The sequence below is a fragment of the Mustela lutreola genome, chromosome 2, assembly GCF_030435805.1.
Source record: "Mustela lutreola isolate mMusLut2 chromosome 2, mMusLut2.pri, whole genome shotgun sequence".
Classification (NCBI taxonomy): Eukaryota; Metazoa; Chordata; class Mammalia; order Carnivora; family Mustelidae; genus Mustela; species Mustela lutreola.
In genome coordinates this window covers 81,236,906-81,260,723 of record NC_081291.1, presented here as the reverse complement: position 1 = coordinate 81,260,723, position 23,818 = coordinate 81,236,906, and the positions used below count along the sequence as shown (strand labels likewise).

General features: G+C 43.7%; 1 protein-coding gene across 14 annotated transcripts in view; it reads left to right on the top strand.

Annotated features, from left to right (window-relative positions):
* The first annotated feature begins 4,154 nt into the window (after positions 1-4,154).
* The window catches only part of LRRC3B (leucine rich repeat containing 3B), an 89,565-nt gene continuing 69,901 nt past the window's right edge, over positions 4,155-23,818 (top strand). For 3 of the 14 annotated variants that reach the window (XM_059162447.1, XM_059162448.1, XM_059162450.1), the window contains exons 1-2: positions 4,155-4,836; positions 10,631-10,664. The gene's annotated coding sequence lies outside the window, so the exon portion shown is untranslated. Of the gene's footprint in view, positions 4,837-5,345; positions 5,491-5,619; positions 7,127-10,630; positions 10,665-13,916; positions 14,404-23,818 lie in introns of those variants that run through there. The other 11 variants (XM_059162442.1, XM_059162444.1, XM_059162445.1 and 8 more) reach the window with 6 other exon arrangements.

Below are 23,818 nucleotides of genomic sequence, written 5' to 3'. Positions count from 1 at the left end.
GGTTTTGTTTTGTTCCTTTAGATTCTACATAGAAGTGAAATCATACAGTGTTTGTCTTTCTCTGTCTGGTTTATTTCACCTAGCATAATACCTTCAAGTTCCACCCATGTTGTCACAAATGGCAGGATTTCCCTCTTTTTTATGGCTTAATAATATTCCTGTGTGTGTGTGTGTGTGTTTCTTTCTTCATTCATCCATCAGTAGACATTTAGGTTGTTTCCAAGTCTTGACTATTAGAAATAATGCTACAATAACATGAGGGTACAGGTATATTTTGAGATAGTGATTTTGTTTCCTTTGGATAAATACCCAGAAGTAGAATTGGTAGATCATGCAATAGTTCTATTTTTAATTATTTTTAGTAATCTATATATCGTTTCCCATAGTGGGTGTACTAATTCACATTCCAAATGATCTCAGTAAATGGAAGAAAAATTGATCCATTTACCTAAATCGTCCAAAGGATGAGTTATATTCACTGATTTACATTATCCAGTGAATTCTGGATTAATAGTTATAATATTGTATAAAGACTAGATTGTTTGTGTAATACGCAATGATTAACTGTTCAGGTTTTCACTATCCAGGCAAGTTCTGATTCCTATTGGGACTCTCTCTGTGAACTTTAATGCCACGAAGTGAGGAAATCTATGAGAAACTATGGAGAGATGCGCATGGAGTGACCATGTGTAAACCGAGGTCCTGACCCTCAGCTCCTGTTGAACAGCAACAGCAGCAGAGACTGCTGGGCGTGTGAATGAGTCATTCGGGAATCGAATCATCTAGTTCTGAATCAAGTGGCCCTAAGCTGACACTGAGAGGGCCCGAACTTAGACTTCCTTCCTGAGCCTTCTCCAAATTCCGGATTCAGGCCAATAAAAGATCGTTGTTTCTTAAGCTAAGAAATTCTAGAGTGGTTTGTTATGAAGAATAGTTCACTGGAACATGTTCCACAAAGGATTCAGGATATTAACGTCTTCTTGCCTTGATCCCATTCATTTAAGGTGCCCCAACTACTCGGATTTCAGAAAATCAACTCAGGTGCTCAGAGAAATGCATTTTTAATTTTTCTAGAGAGTTTCAAATGGAGAATACAATTCAAAATTCAAGGGATTTCCTTTATATGCAAACTTACTAGACTATATTGATTTTAAAACAATGCTGGCTCCTATTTCTAATGATAGTTAAACTGAAAACACATGCAAATGATACTGTCCTGCACATTTTTGCAACATTTGTGACACACACAGTAAGTTTTACAAAATCTCCACCTTTGGCCCAGAGGGGTCACTGCTATAGATGTGAAGGTTATTAAATCCCATGGCCCTTCAATGTTAGGTTTCCTTCTTAATTCACTAATTAAGTTACAAATATAGCTTCTGATACCTCCTCTCTTCTCTTCTCTTCTTCTTCTTCTTCTTCTTCTTTTTTTTTTTTTTTTTTTTTTTTTTTTTTTTTTTTTTATGGGCTGTCAACACAAGTCAAGGATAATAACCAATCAGCTCCTGGTATTAAACAGCATATTTTGCTGAGCTGGATTTGACTCCTGGTTGCTACAAAACAAATCTAAGTTTATATCAGAGGTGACAAACTCCATGCCTTGTCATTTATCCTTTTTATAGCATGGGCGACACCAATGGTGAGCAACTATTGTTGATGATTATGTGAGTCAACTAGAGCAGAAAGCATCCAAGTTTAGAGGTTTCCTATGTCAATAGTTAGAAATCATTTGTTTTTAATTAAAAGAAAACTGAATTAAAGACAAATTCCTCTGCTTTTGATTATCCTATATTATTTAAAAGATACCTGTAATGCCTGTATTAACAGGGATATGCACTGTTAATATTGGAATGTATATTGCCTTTGACAAGAGCCTAAATATATGTAGGTGTTTATATTATACATTTAATGATTGCCAAGAGAAAAACATATTGAGATTTTACCATGTAGAAGGCACTGGAGTAAGTGTTTCACAAATACTATTTCTTGTAAAACACAACACCATGAGCTAAATAACATCAACCAGTCACACAGTTGAGGAATTCGAAGTTCAAGTCTAAGATCACATAACTATCAAGAAGAAACGTCTAGCTCCACACCTACATCTGTTGACTCCAGATATTAATTTTTATTATTTCATCTCTCATCCTGTGCTTCTGATTTTTTTTTCATCTAAAAGTGTAACTGTCATTGTTGACAATATTCACTCATTCACTTACAACACGGTTTAATGTCTGACCAGTATCTCACTTATAGACTTACAAAATATTTCACCATTCCTATCTTGTTAGACATTTCCATTTGGTTTTGTGTATTTTCAGTTTTTCACTAGAATAAACAACACCGCAATGAATAACCTTATAGAAAAATCTTACTGTAGATCCTTATTTATCCCTAATGATAAATTTCTAGGAGTAGAGTCTTAGGGACATTGGCATACAAAAATTTCATGCTTTCAAGAATAACATCATATTTCCCTTCAGAAAAATTATACCAAATTACATACCTGCCATCCATATGTACCTGTGTCTGGGTCCTAAAACTTCACTTAAAAAAACAATAAGCAAAACTTAAGCTACAAAAAACTACAAACTTTCCAATCACAGTATCATCTTAGAAACATAGCGGTCATTTTCTCTGATCTCCTACCCATTCTGGACCCTTTTCATAAAGCATCCCTGATCTAGGGTATCCATCCTACAATGGTTAGGAAGTAGGCCCAAAATTAAGAACAATTTTAAATATCCCTAAACTCCACAGCATATTTCTCACCTCTCAACAATGAAATACTGTCCAAACTATTCTAAAATGCATCCACAAGGAGACCCTCATTGGAAATGAGACACCTTGACAGGCTTTCAACATATTTGACACAGGTCTTGAAATGATCAAAGAGGTTTGGGTCATTCTACACCTGGAAGGGGTTTGCTCTAGGTGTTGGCAGCTGAGTACGAATCTCTTGCTCTATGCATTTGTCCAACAGCTTAGTTTCCCTTGCTTCTGGGAATTCAGCAGACAGAGGTGGGCTTGTAATTGGGAGAAGAAAATTGTTTAGAAACACAAATGAATTACATAGTTTTACATTTCTAGGTCAGGAGAGCTGTGAGTAGAACTCTATATGTGTCCTCCCCTGCTCCAAACTCTTAAAAATTTCATCACTCAAGTTCCTTTAATTCTGGAGACACTGGGATTTAGCTGTGTTTAGAGGAGAAAACAGCCTTCAATTGGTTAAGCTTTCCTTGAGTACCCATTAGCTACATACAAAACAAGGCTGGATGTTGCAGGGGAATCCTGAAAAAGGAGGAAAAAAAGGTGAGTAAAGCAATAGAAGTTTATAAAAAATCTGTACTGTGTGAATTCTGCAAGTGATTGGCAAGTAGGATAGTGACAGCGAAGAGAAAGGGAGAAGCAATTCTGCCTAGACTAAGAGGTTAGGGCTGTGGAAACGGGCTGTCAGAGAAGATGGTATCTGTAGATGCTGGAAAACAGATTTCATCTGGCCCAAATTTCTTGTTTGTTTGTTTGTTTATTCATTTCTTTATTTAGGAGCAGATCTGATGAATAATTTAAGTCATGACATAAAACTTCTAAAAGCAGTAATTTGCTTTAATCTTAACAAACGCACACACACACACACACACACACACACACACACACATACTTTCTTAGGGTTTATATACACTATACACTCCATTTTGGCTGTACATTCAGAGTCATCCCTGCAATGGGAAGGCAAATTCAATTCTCCTAGCACCTTCTGCTTTAAGAAACTGGACTGGTTGGGGGTAGGGATGAGGGGCCACAACTCATCCCCAAAACTTTGGACTTCAGGAGCTGCAGGGGATCATTCTGGTATTCGATTATAGAGCCTTGGAGGGGTATATCTCACTTTATTCATCTTACCCCAGAACAGCCTAGTACAGTACTTGGCACCCAGTAGACATTCATTTGTCAAATAGATTTTAAGCATCCGCCTTTTCCCCATTAGAGGACAATCAACCCATCACCATGTTACGCTGCTTCTGCCAGTTTTACTCAGCTTTGATCTCAGTAGTTATAAAAACAGGAGAAAGAATGGGGCCATAGCTTCCTGAGAGTGGAGCTATGCACCGGCGGGGCGGGCGGGAGGTGGTGGTGGTGGGGGGGAGGGTGTTGGTTGCGAGGAAGGCAGGCATGGGAGGCGGAGGGAGCGAATACTCCCACCTCAACTCATCTCCTCCAGCAGTAAACGCTCAGCCCCCGCCCTCCCTCTCCATTCCGGACCCTCCACCCGGGTGGCGACAGGGCAGCGCGGGCGAGGCGGCGGCAGGTCTCCGACTGTCACGTTCATTCCCTGCTGCTTTTCCAGTCCCCTGCCTCCTCCCCCCTCCTCCCTCATCCCCAGCCCGGGTTTGGAGGCGATTCCCCTCTAGTGACTGAGACGATCGCATCTGGGCGAGCGGCGCTTCGCCTCCCTCGCGTCTTTGTCTCCTCCTCCTGCGAGGCTCCGGGGCCGGACGCAGGGTCTGCAGCAGCCGCCGCAGAAGCGGGAGCCCAGCGGTGCTCTGCACGGCCGCCCGGGGCCGCACCCTCGCTCGGCGGAGGCGCGGGAGGACGCCAGCTAGCCACGCACTGCCCGCGTCCCGCGCTCCAGCCGCCGCGCACTAACGCCGCCGCGGCGACCCGGAACGAGCCCTCCCGGCCGGCCGGGTTCGGGGTGGGCAGCCCGGCTCGCAGCGAGGTGGGAAGAGCGGCCGCTGCAGTTCTGGCAGCGCACACCCCCAGCCATACGCATCCAACGCCTCCTCCCTGCGCCACGAGGATGGAGCAGCCACCCCGGCCCGGGACTGGCGCAAGGTAAGGTGCAGCCGCCTGTTGCTTTTCGCAAAGCGCGGTGTCGTCCCTCTGCCCTGGTATCTAGGCCCTCCCTTCCGTAACATGTAGAGGAGAACTATCACTATAGGTCAGAGCCATGTCCAAACCCCCAGTCCCCTTGGCGCCGACCCTGGAAGAGACCCCTCCTGGCGAGGGGGAGTCGACCCTCTGTTCGCGTGCAGTCGGCTGCGGTGCAATAGTCTGCAAACTTTTGTGCCCCCCTCCCTGCGCGGTGCTCACCCCGTGCTGTGCAAGTTGCACGTCTAGTTCTCGCGTGCGCCCTTCCCCCAGTCCTCCCCCACTACCACCCCCTGACGTTTGCATCTGCCCATTTCTCTCTCGGTGTTCTTGCTAGTCGACTTTTCACTCTCTGCAGCTCCCGCTAGAGAGGCGAGCGTTTGGGACCCAGCAGTGCTCATCCTGCCTGTGGGGGTTGGATAGGACCAGAGATAATAAAATAGGAGGGGTGGGAAGTGGGGGTAGGAGGAGGGCTGCGGTTACCCTTGGGGCTCATTCTAGCACGGCAGGGGCCGGTCCATCCTTGCGAATGCCCTCCCCAACTCGGTAATGAAACCCTTGGAGTGGCTTGCGGCTGTGTGCCGCGGGAACGGCAAGTGCAGATCCGGGTGGGTTGAAGTAAGTCATCTGGGGAGGGAAATGTTGCTGGAGGGGTGGGGTAAGAAACCGAGGGTCGGGGGTAGATCGGGTTGAAAGGCTACCAAAGGGCTCTGCTTTTAAAGTGGGCGAGGGGCCAGCCCCGAGCCGTCACCTGACTTGCAGGAAAAGGGATTTGAGTCTGGAGGGCTCTGGCTCCGGTGTGTAAATACAGATGGGGGAGGAGCTGGGCACCTGGGGAGGCGCAGAGAGCTAGAATGGAGCCCTGGAATGCTAGGGCCCGAGGGGCACTTGGGAAGGTAGGCTTCTGGGTGCCTGGGATGGGGCGATCTTCCTTTCCAGGAGAAACAAACCTCCAGGCGAGATTCTGAATGCGTTGGCATCTTAGGCGGTGACTGAGTGGTCGGATCATGGACCAGGGATGCCTTTCCTGGCTCTAAGAGGACTGTCGTCCCCTCCTTTCTCCGGCACCCAGTTATACACCCTTCCACTTCCGCAGTCGGGTCCGTAGACCCACGCCCATCTTCCCTGCCAGGCGCTGGGAGTCAAAGAGGTCTGCACAGCCGCAGCGTGGGAAGGGGATTCCTGGCCCCCAGGGGAGGCGTGTGTGCTGGGTAGGGGGGAGTCCCCAGCGCCTGGCGAGTAGACTGGGGTACGAACCGTTTGGAGGAGAGCGCAGGGGCGGAGGCTGCAGTGAGAGCCACCTCCCCCCGCCCCGCCCCTCCGCAAATCGCACCTGGGCGGAGCGAGGGAGTGGGGGAGTCCCACGCTGCTCGGGGAGGTTCCAGAGCGCAGAGCTGGAGGGCGTGCGGGGCAGGCAAGGGGGTGTGGACATCAGGTGAGGGAAGACTTGGCTTCAGGGTCGGGGCCCTCGGGCCGAGGTGGGTCTGTCCACCTTTGGACACTACGTAGATCCTTCTGGTTGTTCCAGACGCTTTGGTGGATGCGGGAAGGCGAGGCTCATTTCCTCATTTGCACCCCAGCAATCTGGAATGGAAGACCATCTGCAGGAGGGGACCTAGATTGCGGTTGCAAAGAACGGGCAGTCCCTGGGCTCCGTTTGTCCAGCTGGGGAACAGACTGGGCTATCAAAGGCCTGCAAGCACCTCTTTTAAACCTTCTCTCTCTGGGGGAGGTGCACGCCCCTCTCCAAGCAGCGCCTTTGGCTGAGAGTCTGGTTCCCGGTTCCTACTGGCCCAGAGAAGAATTTGGAGGTTGCGTGGGTTCTGGAGCTGTTGAAAACCCTCTGGCCCTGCCTGTTCGGGCCTCCCACGTGCAGGCGTTTAGGGGCACAGCCATCTCTGCGGTCGCCCGGTAGAAGTCTGCTGCTCTCCTGTAACCAGCGGGGAGAGAGCAGAGCTCAGCGCAGTCCCCTTTTTCGGGCCCCGCGCCTTGGCCAGACCCTTCCGGAAGAGACGTCGACTCGTCAGGGCTCCGCGGAGGAGTCCTGAGGTCAGTCACTCCCCTCCTGGGGCACCCCTGGAGCAGTGAGCTCCTAGTTTCCCCGCGGCAAGCTTCGGAGCCCCGAGGAGCGGGACGGGGATTCCCTCAGCGCAGACTCCGGGTGCAGCTCCTGAGCACAAAGGCCACACCCTCACGGGCCAGGCATCGCGAGGGATAGAGCATTGGCTTCTGCCGAATTACCTGGATACCTGAGGTAGGATCCCAGAACTAAGTCCCTCATCCGGGGAAAGTTAGCTACGGACACCCCAGGCTCCATTTCTTTCCTGATGCTTATTACCTGGGTTTGTGCTCAGACCACTTCCCTTTGCCCATAGAAACAGGTTGGAGCAGGTCCTTCTTCTAACTCTTGAAGGGAGGACTTGGACTCCTCACCAAATTGTCCCTGCTCGCTCCCTCCACCGCTGCTGCTCTACCCGAGACAGGTAGCAGTCATAATCAGCGCTAAATTTATTGAGCTCTTACCCTGAGCCAGGCACGACTTGTGATATTTTGCGTGAACTGTTTTTGGTTTTACTCTTAAAACAACCCTGAATGGTAAAGTCCAGGGTTTTTTTTCCCGTTTTGTGGGGAAGAAAACTAAGCTACGGAGAAATTAAGTTATTTGCTCCTCGTCCAGCCAATAAGTGGTGAAACTGGTTAGTTTGTGGGTAGAGAACACTGGGTGTGCCCCCCAAGCTCTCAGCCCCATTTGTTACTAAAGTTCTTTTGTCCATGAGAGAGTATGGGTGAGGGCTCCAGCTCTTTACTCCAAACCCCAGGGGCATACTGTGTAAGTGTCTATCCTTGCCTGTGACGATGGGGAGCCTGATGGTGCATATTTGATCCTCTGGAGTCTGTTAAAGTGCATCTTGGTAGGATGAGATCCTGGTACTGGAAGTAAATTAGGGAATTGTCTACTGGCAATGGACTTCTTTTCTGGAACTTTTGGTAGACATTCCCTTTTTAAATATGAAGAGAAAAGGCAAGATGGGGGAGATTCAAAGTTGTGGGGAGATTCTGTAGTCACAAACAGTAGGCATTTTTGGGGGGGCAAATGAGTCCCTTTTTAGTGATTGAATGACAGAATATTAGAGCTAACAGAACCTCAGAGAGCACTGCTCCCAGTCTTGAGGCAGGAGATTCAGTGATGTGCTCAAGGCTACCAGTGTGTTCCCAGCATAACTAGTACTGGAAGCATTGTCTTCTGATTCTTGGTCAAAATAAACTATATTGATGCAAAAATAGATTATATTCACTGCTGTTGTTTTTCATTATCTTAAAATTAATTAGGGAAAAACTTGTCTATTAAAAAAAAGTTTACTTCTCTATTTTTCATAAATGCCTCAGTCTGCATAAGCAGGAAAAGTAATGATCATATAATGGATAAACCATCACAAATGTGCCTCATTTGCAAAAAATTGTAACCCAATACTTATACACCTTCAGATTAACAGAATCTAACTAACCATGCAAACCTTTAGATGACTCTAAATAAAATTAAATGGATTTTCAATCATTTTAGCAGTCTTTTCGTCAAGTTGAATAACTCTGTCTGGCCTCATGCCCAAGTATTTGAGAAAACAAGAGAAATCCTCCTGAATACAATGAAATGATTCGGGATTATTTTTTCTGGATTTCTGACTCTCAGGTCAAACCTCAGGTTGATGCAAATCTGAGGCAAAACAATATCTTTCTAGTAGATATACTTGGGGCTCAGAAAGGGTAAAAATAGTTCATTGTTGCTTCCTCACCCATTGAGCCCCTATAACAAAGGGACCCTCTCCAACAGCATAAGGGTTCCATATACCTCTAGGCATTCTTGTAGGACAGAATTGTGGTTTCTAAGAACAATCCCTGTTTTTTCTCTGTAGTAATAGTATCAGGATGTCCTGCCCCTGGAGACAAATCAAGAAAAAGTCAGCTGGAGTAAACAGAGAGGGGGACTGGGAAAAGCCTGTTTCTCAGAATCACATGAGGGGTAAGAGTTACAGGCAGACAGATGGTGGAAACTTGGTGCCTTTTATGTCGCCTGGAATAGGATTTCCATCCCTGATGTTGTGGCAAGCCAAGACAGAAGCCCAAAGGCAGGGAATGGGGGTGGAGGAGGAAAAGCTGGAGGTGGGGGAACAGTGCTGTCAAGAACCTGGGGTGGGGGTCTACGGAGGTTTGGCTGTTAATGGGCTTTGGGTTGACGGGAATGGCTATGGACAGCCTGCACTGATGCTCTTCTGCCCTCTTCCCTGCCTACCCATCACTTTAGTTTGTCATCTGTGTTAGGTTGACCCATCTAAATCCCAGAATCCCCAGTTATCTCAAGCAAAGCATTCACTTTCTAGATAATTTATTAGAAATGAATATTGTTTTATGTAAGTCAGAAAAAAATATGCATAGTTACCCTAAGCTTCAGGGAGAACCATGAAAAATCAAATTATCCCAGAAGAGTAGCCTTCTGAAAGTGGAGATGCTGGTTTAGTTAGATTACAGCAATGTGAGAGGGAAAAAAGATAGAATGGTCTTTCTTTTAGGAACCACAGGAAGAAGAATCCTTTTTGATCCGGGCAGACGTCCTGGTTCCCAACTCACAGCTTTTCAGGGATGATAGGAGACTTAGCTGGAGTCTCATCCTGTTTATGTGTGGGCACTGTAAGCATCCTCCCTACCCAGTTTACTGTGGCTTCTGTGCGGTGTGGTTTTAAAGGGTCCACGCAGCACTTCTGCTGGGACAATTCCTTCTGCCTGTATTTATCTTAAATCGTATAAACTGATGTCAGTGTGTTGGCAAAATCACAATTACGTTTTAAACAACATATTCTGGGGGAAAGTTTATGAAAAAAACAAAGCTCTTTTATTCAGAACACAATGAATACACTTATTGATGCGATACATAGCATGCATTAAAATTCTCAGTCTGGGTTAGATATTTGAAAATAAGAACATAATCAAGGACCAGAGAATCTGAACTTGACCTAGTTTTGGTAACAAGAGAAGCCACATAATGAGTTTCTGTGGAGTTTGGAAAAAGATGTTGGCAGGGGGAAAAAATATCTCTAAGAAGAACCTGAGAAGTTTTACCCTCATAGATTTTATTTTAAATAAATATCTGAAATCTTAATTTCTATTTAAGTTTGAATATTCCATATGAGCAATAAATTTAATATTTTATCTTCAGATTGTGGCTTTGAGGAGCTTTATTCTACAAGTGGTTGGGAACTATGAGGAACTAAGAGCTAACAGGTTTGGAACAGATGATTTTCTCAAAAGGGATGAGTTCATCGTAAGGGTGGTATAATTCACTTAAAATAAAAAAATGAACAAATATTGAAAAAGAACCACCCTGATAAAGATAGATTTTCTTTCTTTAAGAGGATCAAAGAACAGATCAGTGAAGTTTATAAAATTTGTGGTTTCAGTTTATCCTAAATTCTCTGAGCTGCTTTTTATGTTAGCAACTGTCCAATGAAGTGTCACTACACTCTCAGTTTTTAGGTTTTTTTTTTTAAAGATTTGTGTCTTTTCTTAGAAACAAATAAAAAAAAAAATATTGAGACCCTGGTTCAAGCACAGAATAATAATAAGTATAAGTAATAAATAATAATAAATAAATAAACAGAATAGCAATAAGTAATAAAAATAAGCATATTTTCAAATGCAGATTAGGTTCTTTGTTTCTTTCCTTTATTTCTTTCCATTTTTTTTTCTTTCTTCCTTTCTTTTTTAGGCCATTGATAGGATTTTCAGTCTACATGTGACATGTGAGTATTCAATACCTTGCTGGGAGAGTTGGCTATTTCAGGACAAATATTTCCCCTGGTGAGGGCCGGGAGGAGGTACAGTGCGCTTGTATGTTTGTCCAAAGCTAAAGCACAAAGGTCATGAAGTCACCCTGGCTTTTCCCCTGGTCTAACCTCATCACTTCTGATTTTAGAAAAGCGATGCTGGTCTAGGCCTGCTTACAGAGGGCTCACCCTGGTAGCAGTGACTAAGCAGTATAGTTTCCTTTTGCTACTCTGGGAATTTATGCCCTGCGAAGACTCCTTGTCCAGTCTGATGACCTTCCTTAGGCATATGGTCATCAGGGATTATCAAACATTCCCCTACAAATTATATTTAAGCTTGGGTTGGCAAAGATAGGATACCCCCTTACCATGGAATGTTTTGTTGCCCTTTGCCCAGGTGGTCAGTCTGTTTTTTGGTTGTATCTTAGAGACACACCCTGTAGACAAAATTAATTCCCTTCCCTAATGCAAGGAATAGTGTAGACACTAAGTGCCCGAAGCACGTACTGCAGAACCCAAGAAGGAGGGATGACTGATAGCCAGCCAGGTCGGGAGGGAGAGAGGTAACCGAGATGCAGCAGAGAGTAGGCAGAGGAGAGAAAGAGGGGAAGGGAGGAAGACCAAGAGGGAAAAGAGACCATCTAAAGGAAGAGAACGCAGCCATTGGACAGAAAGACTAAATGAGATTTGATAGTAAGCCAAACCTAAAGGATAAGATTAAAAGGGCATAGCAATCAGGGGCTAAAGAAAGTGAATGGGAGTGATAAAGAGCTAAAGAAGTGTACGAGGAAAAATAATGTGCCCAAATAATTCCTCAAGGTCTAGGTCAACACAAAGGTAGGCCGGCTAACTGCTCAGACAGAGGGCATGGTCTCGTACTCACATTCCCCTGTCCCTTGTTAATGTGGCTCCTCACTTACCAGGCCAAGGGCTCTTCATCTCGTTGATGCCTTGCAGCCGTTTGGCAGTCTGCCAAGCTTAGGGACCCAGGAATTATGTGTTTAAATGCTTAAAAAGCAATGCAGACGATTATAACACTACACACACATATACACACCCCCACCGTGACCTGCTAATGCATGTGTAACAACTATTGATGGGATGGATGGCTACATCTCTCCTAAGTAGGGAACAGCAGCAAAGCTGCCTCGAGTTAATGACAACAGCTGTGTTCTGATATGAAAATATCTGATTTATATCAGTGGCGAAATCGCTGGTACTGCTACTACATGTCAGGTTTGCAGCCTGCATTCGTAATGGAATGAAATACTAAATTGTAGTTCAATGTTAGTAAACAATGTTGTGACTTTTTTCCCATTCAAGTTTGTAGATTGTTGGAATTATATTGATAAATGCCCCAGACATCTGTGACCCCCAAGTACCCCGAACCCATATGCTTCAACGTCTGCAACTAAGACTGTACATGTGCATTGGAACAGATGTGGGCAAAGTGTAACAGGGTCCTCCTAGCTCCTTTTACCTCTCTGGACTAATTTTCACTTTTCTGGCCCAGGAAACTGACTTTACCTGCCCTATTCCCAGGGATGTGGTTGCATGGCTATTGGCAAGTAAGAACACCTTTAGCAGAAAGTCATAGGTCTGGGGCACAGGCAGGCTATGGGATGGCTTTGTAAAAACTAGAAAACGAGCTTCCTTGGAGCAGCAGCAGCCTCTGGCTCCTGGCTAGATGAATACTGGCCTGGATTTCAGTTTCCAATGGCTGCCTTGGCTCCATGCCCTGTAGCCTTGGCTACTTTCACCTGAAGTGAGGTTGAATTATCAGACTGCATTGCATTTCAGCTGAAAGTTTTAAGTTCTCCCCTCCGACGATTTTTTTTCCCCCCAAAGCAGAGCTGCCACAATGGCTTTGAAAGGTTCACTTCCTTTCCCTGCCGGTTTCCTGATTATCAGGAAATGGCCTCAGGGCAGGCAGGTAGATGGAGATCCACGGAAAAGGTCCAGATCTGGAGAATTCTTAAGCTGGATGATAAGGCTGGGAGTGATAGAGAGGGGACTGTGGTCATAGAGTGTTTTCTAAACAGATGGTTCATGTTGTCCTACGTGGTGAGAAGATGACAGGATGTCCCTGATCTTGGAGATCACCCTGTTTCTGCCTGTTCTCCTTGGTGAAGTAGAACATGCTCATGGAAAAAGCTCTCCTAAAAAAATCGGGCAGCAACATTTCAGAAAACATCCTCTTGATATGCAGATAGAGTATGTAACTGGGAACCAGGAAACATTATTCTGCTTCTAGCTTTGACCTTAACCAGCCTGATGTCTTTGGTCTAGTTATGTTGACTGTCCTTGGCTTTACTTGCCCAGTAAACTCGAGGCTTTCTAGAGCCCCTACCAGCTCTGTGGTCTTTAATGTTAAGGGCACATCCGACATGGTTTTATTTATACTCCCCATGATGGCTTTCCTGTACACCTGGTTCAGGCTCACTTCTTTGCTTAGGCCTTCTGGCCCTCACATGCCACAGAACCAGTAGTGATAGGTAGACACTCTGCAGTCTGAGAGACTGATGACACTCAGAGCACTTCTAGGAGCCCAGAAGAAGGGGATGATAGTGGTTGTCAGGAGTAGTAGTAAAAGGACGTGTAGCTGATGCAAAGTAGAACAGAGTAAGGAAAAGGGTAGCATAGTTGATAAGTTTCCTTGCGGCCATAACTGTCAGTCAGGGAAGTTGTAGGAAAGATGAAGGAGGGCTTCCTGAAGTTTTGACTGTGTACCCATCTTCATAACCATGTGATATGTGTCACTTCCTGCTTAAAACTTGAGAATCACCCCTTGTTGCCCGGAGAAAGTTACATCCTTAGTATGGTTTAATAGCTTCTGCCTCACCTGGTCCAGCCTGTCTCATCCTTGATCACTTTCCTGGGCATGTCCTGTCCCCTCGTGTGTTCCAGCTGAGGGGCTGGCACTGGGGAGTCCCACAACTGGTCACATTTCCTCCTTCCTCCTCTACATTCAGTGATATCATGTTGGTAGCCCGAAATCCCCTCTGGTAGGATTACTGACACCACAGAAACTCACAGACACTACAAAGCAGTGCTTTTTATTGCCAGAGAACCTGTTGTTAAAAGTTGCCAGCACACCAGCTGCCCCTGCCCCCGGCAGCCTTGTAGTTCCTACCACAGAATGTTCACCTGCCTGGTTCCCCCTCCTTCCCTCTCTCTTTTCTTCTGTCTCTCCCTTCCTTCCGGCTTTCCATCTACCCATCTGTCCAGAGGTAGCCAGACTTGGTTCCAGTTCCTCTTCTGCCACTTCACAGCAAGCTGAGTGACCCTGAGAAAATGCCTCAAACTTTCAGAGGCCTCCATTTTCTCCATGTGAAAGCGTTGTGAGGCGTAAATGAGTTCCGATGTCTAAGGGGCTTGGAACAACGTCTGGCACATGGTAGGTACTACTTACTTCTTTGCTTTTATTATTGATCAACACATTGTTGTTTGCCTACCATGGTCCAATACTGAATATGTACCGATGAAAACAGGTGTAATCAAATAAACACAAGAAAATATTCAAGATCCCTGAACAAAGGCCAGTGAGTTCTTCCAGGGATAGGAGGAACTGACCTTATGGAGCCAGAGGCCTTTGAATTGAATTCAGAAGGATGGCTCACCTACACCCCCCCGAACTGGCGAGACAGACAGACGAATACCAGAAGAGGGAAGTCACATGAGCACAGGCATGGACATGGGAATAGCACAACAGGCTAGCGGGAGCTGAGCGGGAGCCCATAGAGGGAGAGGGAGTCTTTGATCATGTTTGGTCATGGGTTATCCACAGGGAAGTGAGCTATGGTCTCCGCTTAGCTCCACTCCTCTGTTGCCTATGTTGAGGATAGATATGAGCTTTGATTTTCCCAAAAAAGTCAGAAATCCCAATTGTTAGGTGAAAGCTCCTGATGTTTAATGGTTGAACTAATTCAATTAAAAACAGGACAAAACAAAACAAAACAAAATGCAGAACACATCCACAGACTGTAGCCAGCCTCCTGCAGAAGAATGGAGTTCAAGTTCCCAAGCTTGTGTGACAGTGATAAAATCTGCACTTGGAATTCCTGGATTTGAATAGGATTCTGCCAGTAACTGTGTGACCAAAGGTGAGAGTCCCTTCAACTCTCTGAGCCCCATGTTTCTACGAAACGGCTGTCACATTTCTCGTCTTGTGTAACTTGCTGTGAGGATCCTCTGGACTCCGGAGATAAAAGCCCCTGCAAAGAACCAGACATGCATTAGAATTATTCCCAGACCCTGAATGTGTGGCAGAGCCATACATTTGCACAGCCCCAAGCGTGGGTTAAGTCACCCAAAGATTCCTGAATGTCCTCACCTGCCTTTTAATTTTGACACTAGATTGGGAAAGAGAAATGTGGGAGTGCTTTCCCCCCTTCATTCTGTGAAAAACATGAAGGAGCTTGACATTCCGTTCTGGAAGTCTGTATGTCAGAGACCCAGCTGAAAGTTATTGATTGCTTCTGCATAGACTCAGGACCCTGGGGAAAGGCACGTTCAACCTCTGTGGTTTGTTCTGGTTGTTTCCTTGAGGCGCAGAGGATTGTTGGAAAGGAAGTCAGCTGCACAAAGTTTTCGTCAGAGTCAAAACCTGCACTTGGATTTCTGGAATTTCTCCTCTTTGATCCTGTCAGTTCCAGGCTGGGTTTGATCATATGGGCCTTGAAGGAAGTGATCCAGGCTTGGAAGAGTCCAAGCATTTCTAGTTGAGGGACCGGGCCGGGTGGATGTCGGCTTTCCCTTAGCGGAGGGGGGAGTATGCAGCTGGCGACTTCCTCAGGCCTGGTTGAAAGGGCTCTGGAATGGCAGCTTTATGAAAACCTCAGGCCTAGTATCATACATTGAATCTTGCTTTTACTCTGATTTTGTGTTATTTTCATTTGTTTTGTTGTATTGCCTGATTGAACTCGACCATGAGGAGCTTCAAAGAGGCAGGCAGGCCTTGAAGTAAGGACACCTGATTTTCAGAAGCCTATCATTTCTGGATCTTTGACCTCACGGCAAGAGATCTTATGTTTTCTGCTTTAGATGCTGACCTGAGTTTGTGTCACCCTTCTCTAAACCCCAAACCACCTGGGTCCTCAGGACTGAGTTGTCTGGTGCTGCTGTGGCTTTCACCCTCTGTTGGTGTCTGGGCCCTCACCCCTCACCACAGCGACAGCCAACTCGTAGAAGAACCACAGTCCTGCTCTTCTGAGATGGATTTGAAACCGCTGTCTACTGAATTGACATTGTAGGTGACAGCACATTTGATATTAAAGAGGTATTGAAGCCCTAACCCCTGACATGACTGTATTTGGAGATGGGGCATCTGAGAGGTAATTAGGTTTAGGTGAGGTCATGAGGGTGGTCCCGTCATCGTGAGTTAGTGACCTTATAGGAAGAGATACCAGAAAGGTGGCCTCCTCTCTTTCCACCCACACCCACTGAGGAATGGTCTTGTGAGGAGACAGTATTCATAATATATACATACAGCATACATAATGTATCTGTATACAGATACATTAAGAACAAGGCCATCTACAGCCCAAGGAGGGATCCTTCAAAAGACATTGACCATGCTGTTCCCTTGGCTATAGTATTTTGTTACTGCAGCCAGAGATGATTAATATGGGAGGTTACTCTAGATTAGTCCGGGCACCTACCTACCTTGTGACGCATTTCTTTGAGTAAAGATATGCCTGTGTTTAGACCTTTGAATGTGATGTTCTCTACCAGTCAGACACATAGTAGGCCTTCATTAATCTTGTCGAATTAATGAACACTAATGAATGGACTGACCAGCATCCATTTTAGAAACAAACATTTGGAAGAAAATTCATTTGAGTATTGGGGATTTTCTGCAGTCATGGTTTGAGATGAAGGAAAAATAAACTCTTTTAGCGTATACTGTGTGTGGGGTGTGTGTGTATGTATATACCAAGCTGTTAACAGCTTGCACTTTTTTACTAGCCCACCCCATGGAGACATAATGATAGTAAAATAAATATAGTCAGCATGCTTTCCTATTTACCCAGCATGCAAGCAAGTGACTATTTCCAAGCATTTCCAGTTTCATCAAGGTTTCCTCGAACCATTCTCCATAAAGAAATACTGAGTTGGGCTGCTGACCTACCAAAACCTAATTACTCAAAATTTAGTAAAAAAAAAAACAAAAAAAAAACAAAAAAACCCCAAAAAAACGGCATTTAAAGAAAAAAGTCACAGAACCTCAATATTAGAAAGGACTTCTGAGATCCCTTTGGATTTCAAATCCCCGGTGGGCAAGTTGCCATGGAAGGATGTGATTTTCCTGACAAAATGGTGGCTTCAGGGTTCTTTCTTGTTCCTCTGAGAAATCCCTCAGATAGTGTGAGGTGTTTGCTCTATGGCTTTTGCCATTGGAGAATGGAGAAGCTATTTCCTCAAGATGCTGTTCATCTTTATTCATATCTGGGTGCAGATGAGTTCAGAATGTGTGGGTGTGGGATTTGGAGAGTGAAGTGCTTAGGTAACAGTTGGTGTGCCAGTTGTGTAATGAAGAAAATGTATTGACATTATTAAATTGTGGGCTGAAGCTGGCTTTTGGTGTTATAAAAAAAAAAAAGAAGAAGAACAAAATTTCCAAAAGTGGATAGCATTATTTTTATGCCAGGGGTTTCTAAACGTTGGGACAACAGTGCTGAAAAATATGGGTCTTCAATGTACGTCACTTTCCTCTGCCTCGCCTGGTTTTACCCTCTAAGCCCCACAATGCTTTCTTTTAAATTGGAAGGTGTTGCAGTGTTTCTAAATATACATTCATATTGTACTTAACTGAGGAAGTAGATTTAGTAATAACAGGCAAGGTTTTAATTCACTTTGCATATTGCTGGTGGAAGAGCCAACTGGTTTCTAGAAAAATTAATGATAATTTATTGAGTCACTAAGAAGTTACTGTTCACTTCCCAAGCTCCAAAACCTCTAACACATCTTAAACTTCTAGGGTGAAATTGTGCATCTTTACTTCTTTTTAAAAAATCGTGTTCTTTTCTCTACTTTACCTTTTTTTGGTGTTGATAATAGTAGAGACTAATACAGAGAAATCTTTCTTCTCGGTGTGGGTGGAGTGGGCAGGGGGAGGTGAATATGACTGTGACCAGTGCCAGGTAACATTTGTGGATTCCACCTGTAGCAGATATTTATAATAAATACACATGGGTGTTCAGGATCCTGGATTAGTCATGCAATGCCTAGTTCACGGGGTTTTAACCATTTTTTCTAGTTATGTATCCTTTTAGAAGTCTGGTTAAACCTATGTACACTTTTTATTTTTTTTAATGTAAAATTAACATTTTTTGTTTGTTTAAATTAAATTTAAAAATATTTTAAATGTAAAACTTAAAATATGTAAGATTACAAAGAACCATAACAACAACAAAAATACCCATAAAACACTGATTCTCAGGGATTCTTGAAATTTCTGTCAGACTGAACTTTTAATACTATGCATGACCTATATCACTGCCAAATCTGTCATTACTATTAAAAAAAATAACACATTTCAGGAGTCTGCTTCACCATCAGATATGTTTGAACTTGCCTGGTCTAGACTTGTAGCCCACATAACTGTCATATTCAGAAAACAGTGCTAAATTATGAAGAATTAAACATTCTCATTTAGACTGTCCAGTTTTGCAAAACTATAACAAATAAATTAAATGGTTGACTTCTTTCTATTTATCCATGAAGAATAAATAAGTGTAGATAGGGACAGCCATTAAGCAGCCTAGGTGTCTGATCACTGAGTGAGGAGATGTTCCTTTCCCTTTTGTGGCAGCGTGACTACCAGGTGAGAAGTTTACCAATAATTGTCTCTCTATATTAGGAGGTGCTTTGGTAAGGAGAAATTAATTATTATGACTTTGAAGTTGTGATATGCATAAATGATATTTCAAGATTTCTGAACAACTGTGTTGCTATATATAAAAAAACAAAAGCTCTGATTTTTAGTGTTGATGTCACAGGCCCTGGTGACAGTCGTGTAGTCTGTTGCTTGTCTTTAAAACTGAAGAAAATACCAAATTTCGGTTGTTGATCAGTGGAGGAAATAAAAGTCAGAAAAGACCTCCCACAGTTGTGGATTCCCTGCACTATAGTCATGACCTCTCAATGGGGGACCGTGGACCCCTGGAGACAGAGGACCTCATCCTCTGTCTCAACGTGCGAGTCAATGCCTGATAACATGGGAAATAACAACGAGAGCAGTTTTCAGACAGATGAAACCCACAGAAGGGGTTTGTAAAGAATGTCGCTGTCTGGTAATTTGTTTAACAGGCATGCTAGAATTCGACCTAAAGAGTATGGTTGGCTTACTCATTAGTCTCTCTGGAGAGAGATGCTGTTGCCTTTATGCAGTAGAGCATTGGGTCTTCTTTGAGAGCCGGTGGCATAATGTTGTGAATAGTCTCATAAGAGAGAATTCTTAGACTGTTTAAAGGTGGGTCTGGTGTTTTGAAATAAGCCAAAGTCATTTGAAGTAAAGCTGCTAAAGGCAGAGGGTGATCAGGTGTGTAAACAACAGCCTGGACCTTGAAAATTCTGAGGGTTCTTTTCAGCAGGGACTCATTAGTTGTCCTGGAAGCCACTCCACCATCGGGGAGGCAGGAGGGATGAGATCTGGAAAAGATTGAGTTTCCAAAATGATAGCATCCTTGGAATCTGCCTGCAGTCCCCAGGGTGACTAATTTATAAAGGAACAGTCATTTCCCTCTATAAAGTAATGTTCCAAGATGGTTTCATAATATTTAATGACAATATTCAATAGTCACATTCTATACCATCTTGAATGGAATTGTGTTCTCCAACAGAAATATAATGCTATCTACTTACATAGTTTAAAAATTTCCAGTAGTCATATGAAATGTAAAAAGAAAAAGGTAAAATTGAGTTTAATAACATTTTTTACTTAACCCAGTATATCCAAATTTTCATTTTGACATATGTTGAGTTAAACTTTATTGAATTTTTTTTTCATAGCGAGTCCGAAACTAGTAGGTATTTTATACAGCACATTGCACTTTGGACACAGAATTTTCATCAGAAACATCTGACCTATGTTCAGATTTCACAAAACTGACAATTGAAAAAGCAGGTTCACATATCCATGTTGTTTCAAATATACTTGAATGTTCTCCAATAACTGACATGTTGGGTTTTAAATATAAATCAATCACAAATAAAATTAAACATTTAGCTCTCAATCATGGGAGCCACACTTCAGGTGCTCAGTAGCCATGGCAACTAGTGGTTGCTGTATTGAGTGGTGTGGGTCTAGATTACGTAGGGAGACAATGGGAGCAGAATCCGTAAGCATCGTGTGGATAATGCAGTTCTGGAAAACTTGGGAGATGCTCATCCTTCCTTTCTATGAAACAGTTCTTTTGGTCTTTTTGTTAATCTAGTATTTTCCCCAAAGGTCCCCATCTTCTCCATAGAATCCATTTATACGACCCTCCGAAGGGTCTTTCCTTATGAGTATTTACCATTACATCCTGGGGCACCATGTGGTCTGTGCATCATAGATGGAGGCTCAGGAAGGAATGGCAATGATTGAATGAATATAAGAAGTTAACACCCCCGCTCCAGTTCTTATGACTAAGCACTTTAACCATAGGAGTAAAGGTTCCTGACTCTAAGCCCCACAGGATGCATCTCTGATTCTGATGATTCTGATTCTGATTCTGATTCTAATTCTGATTCTGAAGACTTGGGGCAAGGCTCAGGAAACCACATTTTTATCAAGACTTCCTTACTCTCCCTACCTCCCCCTCCCAGGTGATTCAGCCCAGCCTAATCTAGTAACCACTCCCCTGAGTGCCCCTCTCCCCAGTCTATTATTTTTGCTAGTGGTTCATAAAGTGTGTTCCAAGGACCCCCCCATCATCAGAATTCACCCCGTGTTTTGTTGAACCGAAGCGTACTAGGCCTGCCCCAAACCAGCAAAGTCAGAATCGCTGCATCTGTAGAACTAACAATTTGCATTTTTAACAAGCTCCTTGAGTTATCCCTGTGCCTAGTGACTTTAAAAATTGCTGCTTCATGCAGACCCCTCCCCAGCTTGGACATATGATATTCTTTGATCCCACCATTTCTCATTCATTCTCTTTGCCCTTCTCTGATGTTTTAAAATCCATTGTCACATTTATTCCACCTCCCCTGTGTTCAGGTCATTTAACAAATACGTATTTGTTCCAGGGACCAGGGATACAAAGATATAGATTGTAAGATTCTGTCTTTGACCCCTGAGGACTTGTGGATGTAAGAGGGAGAGAGAGATCTATGGAGAACTGAGCTCATAAAGAAAGCATTACAGGCAGAGTACGACATGTATGTGCTGGGAGCAATGAGGTCAGAGAGAAAAGAGTCATATTTTCTTGGGCCGCGAGTTGGTGAGAATGGCTTCAAAGGGGCTTTAGAGACCCTGGATGGATTGAGGGAAAGATCAAACTGATAATTGCACCTGACAGAGAAGAGAGGCAGAAGACCTAGAGATCTAATATGAATTAGGATATGAACAGGGAAGCAGAGCTATCATGAATGAGGGATTTACTGTATTTATTCTATACTGTATGGAGCATTAGTTTTTGTTTATGTGGATTATATTATCCTTATTTACCATATTAGAAATTAAAACTGAAAATTAATAAAATGATTACCATTTCATTAAAATAATAATAAACCCATTACCTATTAACATAAAAGTGCATATTTATGAAAAATATTTTATTTTCCAGAATGAAAATTCAATTAGAATAGTGACATCCTTATACATTTCTATACATCTCTAACATCTTGCTTAATAGAACACAGTCTGATTCTCATGTCTGCTCCTGGTTTCACTCTGTTGTGATATCCCATGTCAGAAAACCTTTGGAAAACTCCCCAGTATACTCTTGATAGAATAAGCTTAGAAAAGGCAAGTCATATCTTTGATATTATATCTGTAGTGTTATGGAAATAGTCTACATAGTGTCTATAGTCAAACCATGTCTACAATATCATGGAAAGAGTCGTGTCTTCATGTAAGGTCTCGGGGACCCCCGGAGTCCCTGGACCACACTGTGAGAGCCATTGGTGTAGAAGGCAGCTTGGTGGGCAAGGAGTGGGCAGGGATACCGGGGTGGTGGGGGTACCTCTGACAGCGTAGGGGAGGAAGATAAGGGCATGCACCAAGGCATATCAGTAGGGAAGGAGAAGAGCAAATGGAGGAGACAGACCCTGGGGAGAACTTAGTAACCAATCGGATGTTGGGATGAAAGAGAGGGGAGAGCCCCTGAAAGCATCTCGGGCCAATGGATATGGTCATCTACCAGCTGCCATTACAGGTGTGGGCTTTTCCCCAACCTATCCTTGAGCCACCCAGACCTTGTGCTCCACAAGGCCTTGACTTGAGGTAGAAAGCAGGTGGAAGGTCTAGCCCTAGAATATTTTTCTGGAGGTCTAATGCTGAGTTTCACAATATGATTATACATTGGATGAAATTGGGATGCGTAGAACTACTAGAAGCATTTGAGTGTGGGCTGGCCTAGGCTACATGTTTCACATATCAAAGGCCACAGGGAAAGATGATTATTTTGTGAGTAACCAAGATGCAGGGGTGAGGCTCAGAGAATGGCCTTTTCATGGGGGCTGGGAACATTTGTGGTTAGAAGAACTCTTAGGAGGGATTCAGGAAGCAAGAATGTGTGTGTGTGTGTGTGTGTGTGTGTGTGTGTGTGTGTGGTTATATATGTGTGTGTATATATATATATATATATATATATGCATGTATAAATATGGTCTTATATATGTAACGGTGTATATAGGTATGGTTTTTATATATTTAACAACAACAACAACAAAACTATCTTGGCTCAGGCCTCAACATGAGGTATGGAATGAACTGGCCCAGGGGATCTGAAGTTGTAGATGAAGTTCCTTATTTGCCATCAACGGCAATGTGACCTTGGACAACCTACCAGAAGGAGACTGAGGCCCAGGCATCTCTGGGCCTCAGTCTCCTTCTGGGAGGCACAGAAGGGTATGAAACATCAGGAATTCTATGATCCACTATGCGTATTTCATGGGCCACAGAGAGTGATCTTCTGGAGGACACAGTGATTCCTTCCTTAGTGTCTAAATTTGCCTGAGTAGCATTTTCCTGAGCCTGTTTTCGATCTTGCCTATTGAGGGCCTGGGAAATGAATAGAGAAGCAATCAATCTGGTGTCAGGGGACTGGAGATAGCAGCTGTGCCTCTCAGGAACTGCAGGACTTGTCATTTATTTGGATGTTGTTCCTGGCTTGGCCTGACAGCCTTGGCATCTAATTGTTTGCTTAGTTCTTGAGAAGGCCTTTTATGCCAACTCTGTCTACACACACACACACACAACACACACAGCAATATGACTACACTCTACTCACTATTTCCCCAAGAAGCCCACTGTGGGACAGGAAGTCATTTTAGATGTGCATAAGTTTGCTTTGGGTATTTTTGTGTACTTTGATAGGTATTAGAAAAATAGAGCATGCATAGCAAAACCATTTTTATGGATATTATTCCTTAGGATGATAGTTTAAATAAATAGACTGAATTAAAGCAAAAGATAGCACACATGCTAACACACATCAAACCTGGGCATAACAAAATTCTTGAAGGTGGTATGTGTGAGAATGATATGTGGGAAGTACTAACTTGATTGCATTTATGTGACTTTTAACAGATGGAGAAGGCTCTTCTAACAGGTGAGATCTGAAACCTATGTCAGAAGTGTTCTTATTCTTCATTGGTTTGGTGTTTCAGCCTAAATATTCCTTTTGGGAACCATAATTATTTCACATCTGCTTTATATTGGTCACGTTAGGTTCTTCCAACAAGAGACTTTAACCTGGATATAATTAGAGGAAACAATCAGGTTATTTTAAAATGAAAGGAAATTCTGGAAAACAGCTGGCCCAGGACTCTACACAAATGTCAGTGTCATCAAGGGCCCGAAATAAACAAGCAAACATGGCTGGGGAGCCATTCCAGATAAAGGAGACTCCAGCAAGAGGACAACTAAATATAATGGGTGACACATGATTGGACCCTGAATCCAAAATAAGTTATAAGGGACA